The following is a 6,000-nucleotide window of genomic DNA, read 5'->3' as shown; positions in this document are numbered from 1 at the left end:
AAAAGAGTAATGTGCTGCACTGCCGGCCCCAGGAGCACCGGCCCACCGGGGAATTTCCCGGTATCCCGGTGGGCCAGTCCGGCCCTGGTGCCAGGTCCATCTAGGGTTAACCCTGCCTGCTGTAAACATAGCAGTTTCAGAGAAATTGTTTCATTGACAGCCGCTAGAGGCGCTTCCTGGCTTCTCACTGTGATTTTCACAGTGAGAAGACGCCAGTGTCCATAGGAAAGCATTGAGAATGCTTTCCTATGGACTGGCTGAATGCCGTGCATTCAGCCGATGACATTAGAAGAGGGAGGAGAGTCCCCAGTGCTGAGGGAGCCCAGCGCTGGAGAAAGGTGAGTGTTTAACCCCTTTCCTCCCCCTTCAGCCTGGCAGGAGTGGGACCCTGAGGGTGGGGGCACCCTCAGGGCACTATAGTGCCAGGAAAACGAGTTTGTTTTCCTGGCACTATAGTGGTCCTTTAAGACATTTTAGCGTAGGGAGCTAGGAGAGAAAGGAAAAAGAAACTGAATGATTAGAAAGCAACTGGGGTCCACAAGTAAGACAGTAAGACACATGGTAGGATGAAGTAGGTGAGGACACAAAAGGCAGAACTATGTCATCAACTTTTGTCCAATCCCAGCAGCCTTCACAAGTGGTGGCTGTGGGATTCAGGCCCTGTACATGGAGGCTCCTGCGGTCTTTTAGGATCTCCATAGACCTCAGTATTGTACTCTTGCGCATGCAAAAATGAAGTACCAGAATCTAGAGAGAGCAATTATGCCAGCGGCCTTGAGAGACAGCTCAAGGAAGTAATACATAGCTTACACTGCAGCACGCGACCACCTGACCCACACCAGACCTGTCACTTTCAGGGGTCTTTGCAAAATATGCAATGATGCCCATGGTGGCAGGTCCATTTTAAAGTGTGCCTTGACAGAAATTCACATTTAATTCCAAACTGTCTAAACTGGCAAATTCACCAGTTCCTTTATTTAATAATTATGGTTAAGCATTTTCAATATATGATTTTTTATATTTTTGGAATTTTGGATAAACTTTTAAAATATCAAAAATATAGCGTATATTGATATATAGAAAAAATATCAAAATATTGAAATAATATTCAAAATATTAAATCAGTTTATTCAAAAATATTAAATTATTTGTAAAGCTGATCCAAAAATATTACCGTAAGTTGAGGCCCCAGTCACAGCTTTCCTATGTTACATTAAATTTTGCCATTCACATTTCAATTTGCCCCACGCATGCTTAAACTCCTTCACTGTGTGTCAGGATCGGGACAGGGATCCAACACGCAGAGTACAGACAGTAGAAAGGTACGTATACCGGACCTTAGAATGGCCGGACTAACGTACGGAGATAGAGAGAATGGTCAAAGGCAAGCCGAGGTCGAGGGAACGAGAAGACAGGTAAGCGAGGAACAAGCCGAGTCAAAGGGTAACAGAGATAAGCAGAGTAATACAAACAAGCCGGGTCGGAACCAAAAGGATAACTGGAATACAAGAGCACTGAGTGACTAGACAGGCTAGAACCACGACAGGGCAATGAGCAAATGGAAGAAGCACTGTTAAATACCCTGGCTCAGGAGAGTAGACACGCCTCCGACGAGTCCTGATTAGTTTCCAGACAATTGAGTGACAGGTCGGTCCGGGTTGGCGTCATGACGTCGACTGCTGGGCGTCGTGTTACAAAAGGAAGTGGATCCCTCGCGGCCGGCGTGTAAATGACCGGAAGGACCGCGAGGGACGGAGGAAACAGCCCTTCTGGACGGATAAACTTCTAAGTCTCTACCTCTCTCAGAGGTAGAGACTTCAGGTACCCTGACAGTACCCCCCCTCTCAGATACGCCCACCGGGCGGAAGGAACCGGGACGAGATGGGAAGCGGGAGTGAAACGCCCTGCGGAGGCGAGGAGCATGAACATCCTCTTGAGGTACCCAACTCCTCTCTTCAGGACCATATCCTTTCCAGTCGACCAGATATTGTACTCTCCCCCGGGAGATTCGAGAATCGATGATAGAGTTGACCTCATACTCCTCCTGACCCTCCACCTGAACAGAGCGAGGAGAGGATACCGTGGAGGAAAATCTGTTGCAGACTAGCGGTTTCTGCAATGAAACATGAAAGGAGTTAGGGATGCGTAAGGCAGATGGGAGAGCTAGACGATACGCAACTGGGTTAATTCGAGTCAGAACCCTGTAAGGTCCAATATAACGAGGAGCGAACTTCATGGAAGGCACTTTTAAACAAATGTTTCTAGTACTCAACCATACTCTATCGCCTGGAACAAAAACCGGAGCCGACCTTCTACGTTTATCAGCGTGTTTCTTAACCAGCATAGAATTGTGCAGAAGAATTTGTCGAGTCTGATCCCACAACTTCCTCAAATTGGCAACATGAACATCAACCGACGGTACCCCTTGGGAAGGAGAAACCGAGGGAAGAATGGATGGATGAAAGCCATAATTCATGAAGAAGGGGCTTGAATGAGTAGAATCACAAACGAGATTGTTGTGCGCGAACTCCGCCCAAGGAATCAAACCGACCCAATCGTCCTGGTGTTCGGAAACAAAACAACGTAAATATTGTTCAATCTTTTGGTTGGTACGTTCAGCAGCTCCGTTAGACTGAGGATGATAGGCGGAAGAGAAATTCAATTTGATACCCAGTTGAGAACAGAAGGATCTCCAAAAACGAGAAACAAATTGGGAACCTCTGTTAGATACAATTTGGGAGGGTATCCCATGTAAACGAAAAATCTCCCTTGCGAATATCTCTGCCAACTCGGGAGAAGACGGAAGTTTAGGCAGAGGAACGAAGTGAGCCATCTTGGTGAATCTGTCAACCACGGTGAGGATAACAGTCTGTTTTTTAGATATAGGTAAATCGACAATAAAGTCCATAGCCAAACAGGACCATGGCTTTTCTGGAACCTCTAAGGGATGCAGAAATCCACATGGAAGCGTATGAGGTTGCTTGGTCTTAGTACAAACCTCACACGCACCGATGAAATCTTTAATATCCCTACGTAAAGCAGGCCACCAGAAGTCTTTAGAGATCAAAGCGCACGTCTTGCGAATGCCAGGATGTCCAGCCACCTTGCTGTTGTGGAAACATTGTAACAGTTCCAGTTGAAGAGCAGGAGGAACGAAATGTCGACCCCCGGGAGTCTGTTTAGGGGCTAGATGTTGCAGCTTGAAGATCTCGGCAAGTAACGGAGAGTGAATCCTGAGATTCGTGTTAGCGATAATATTGCATTTCGGAACTATAGAGGAAAGAACAGGTTCAGATATAGTAGAAGGTTCATATTGGCGAGACAAAGCATCGGCTTTAGAGTTCTTAGAACCAGGTCTATAAGTAAGCACATAATTGAAGTGGGTCAGGAACAAGGACCAACGAGCTTGTCTGGCGGACAGTCGCTTAGCCTCCCCAATATAGGCCAAGTTCTTGTGATCCGTTAAAATGGTAACAGGATGTAAGGTCCCCTCCAATAAATGTCTCCACTCTTTTAAAGCCATAATGACCGCTAATAATTCCCTGTCACCGATGTCATATCTGCTCTCAGGCCCAGACAGTTTCTTGGAAAAAAAACCACAAGGGTGTAGTGGTTTGTCCACCCCTAACCTTTGTGACAGAATAGCACCTACGCCTGTCTCAGAGGCATCGACCTCGAGTAGGAACGGCAGAGTCGTATCAGGATGGACTAAAATTGGAGCAGAAGCAAAAAGTTCCTTGAGAGTCTTGAAAGCAACGAGAGCTTCAGTAGACCAAGTCTTCGTGTGAGCCCCCTGTCTGGTCATATTGGTAATAGGCGCAATAATAGAAGAGTATCCCTTAATGAAGCGCCTATAATAATTGGAGAAACCAATAAACCTCTGAATAGCCTTGAGTCCCTTAGGCAATGGCCAATCTAAAATAGACTGGAGTTTGTCAGGATCCATCTTAAAGCCTTCCCCAGAAATCACATAACCAAGAAAGTCTATCTGAGACTGGTCAAAACTACATTTCTCCAATTTGCAGTATAACCCATGTTGAAGAAGTTTGTGTAATACCTTTCTGACTTGTCTGTGGTGGGTCTCAATCTCTCTAGAGTGTATAAGTATGTCGTCCAGGTACACAATAACACAATCATGTTGAAATTCCCTAAGAACTTCATTAATCAAATCCTGAAATACTGCCGGTGCGTTACAAAGACCAAAAGGCATGACCGTGTATTCATAATGCCCATAACGGGTATTGAACGCTGTCATCCACTCGTGTCCTTGCTGGATTCTCACCAAGTTATATGCCCCTCTGAGATCCAACTTGGTGAAAATTTTAGAGCCCTTTAGGCGATCAAACAGCTCGGTAATCAAGGGGATCGGATAGGCATTTCTGATGGTTATTTTATTCAAACCTTGGTAATCAATGCAAGGTCTTAGGGAACCATCCTTCTTTTTAACAAAAAAAAAACCAGCCCCGGCAGGAGAAGAAGATCTCTTAATGAATCCTTTGTCTAGATTCTCCCGAATATATTCCTCTAGAACTGAATTCTCTTTGGTGGATAGAGGATATACATTGCCCCTCGGAGGCATGGTACCAGGTAGTAGATTAATTTTACAATCAAAAGTCCTGTGTGGAGGTAGAGTATCAGCATTCCTTTTGTCGAATACTGCTTTTAAATCCAGGTACAGAGGCGGTATCCGTATATCTGTAGACTGGGTAGAACTACCTGGTGTGTTAATTACACCCAATGGAGAAACCCTCCGTAAACACTTCTCCTGGCAACCCTGGCCCCATGAGAGTATCTCCCCTAACTCCCAATGAATAATAGGGTGATGTCTCTTTAACCATGGGTAACCCAGGACTATGGGAACAGAAGGGGACGAAATAAGCATAAGCGATAAGTTTTCCTCATGTAAGATACAAACAGTTAAGTTAACGGGTATGGTTTCACGAAAGATAACAGGCTCAAGTAAAGGTCTACCATCTATGGCCTCAACGGCCAAGGGTGTATCCCTTAACTGGGATGGGATAGTGTGTTTAGTAGCAAAGGCCTGGTCGATAAAATTCTCAGCAGCTCCGGAATCTATCAAAGCCATGGTCTTTAGTACTCCCTTCTCCCAAGTTAAAGAAACTGGTAGCAGAAGCCTGTGATCTTTATAATTATGAGTAGAGGACAAAATAGAAACACCCAAGGCCTGTCCTCTAAAGAAACTTAGGTGCGGGCGTTTCCCGAGCGATTAGGACAATTCAGGCGTAAGTGACCTCTGACTCCACAATACAAACACAATCCCTCCCTTCTCCTGTACTGTCTTTCCTCCTCTGAGAGGCGAGTATTGCCTATCTGCATAGGTTCAGGAAACAGTGAGGTAGTGGAATCAGGACTTTGAAATGCGGGAGCTAATTTAAAGGAAGGTCTAAAGTTCCTCTCTCGAGTGTTCTGTCTCTCTCTTAAACGCTCATCAATACGAGAAATGAACGAAATTAAATCCTCCAAATTTTCAGGGAGCTCTCTAGTAGCAACCTAGTCAAGGATTACATCTGATAGCCCGTTCAAAAATACATCTATATAAGCCTGCTCATTCCACTTAACTTCTGCCGCCAAAGACCTGAACTCTAGTGCATAATCCACAAGTGTTCGGTTCTCTTGTCTCAGGCGCAAAAGTAATCTAGCTGCATTGACCTTTCTACCAGGAGGGTCGAAAGTTCTTCTAAAGGCAGCTACAAAGGCATTATAATTATATACTAATGGGTTATCATTCTCCCATAATGGGTTGGCCCATCTCAGAGCTCTCTCAATGAGTAAGGTGATAATAAATCCAACCTTCGCCCTATCTGTAGGATAGGAGCGAGGTTGTAATTCAAAGTGGATACTGATCTGGTTTAAAAAACCACGACACTTCTCAGGTGAACCACCATAACGTACTGGTGGGATAATACGGGAAGAGGCACCTACAGTGGCTACCTCTAGGCCTGAACTCACAGGGGAAATAGAAGTAGTACGCGTCTCCTC

Source organism: Pelobates fuscus, chromosome 6 (assembly GCF_036172605.1).
Source record: "Pelobates fuscus isolate aPelFus1 chromosome 6, aPelFus1.pri, whole genome shotgun sequence".
Lineage (NCBI taxonomy): Eukaryota > Metazoa > Chordata > Amphibia > Anura > Pelobatidae > Pelobates > Pelobates fuscus.
This window is presented reverse-complemented; position numbering follows the sequence as displayed.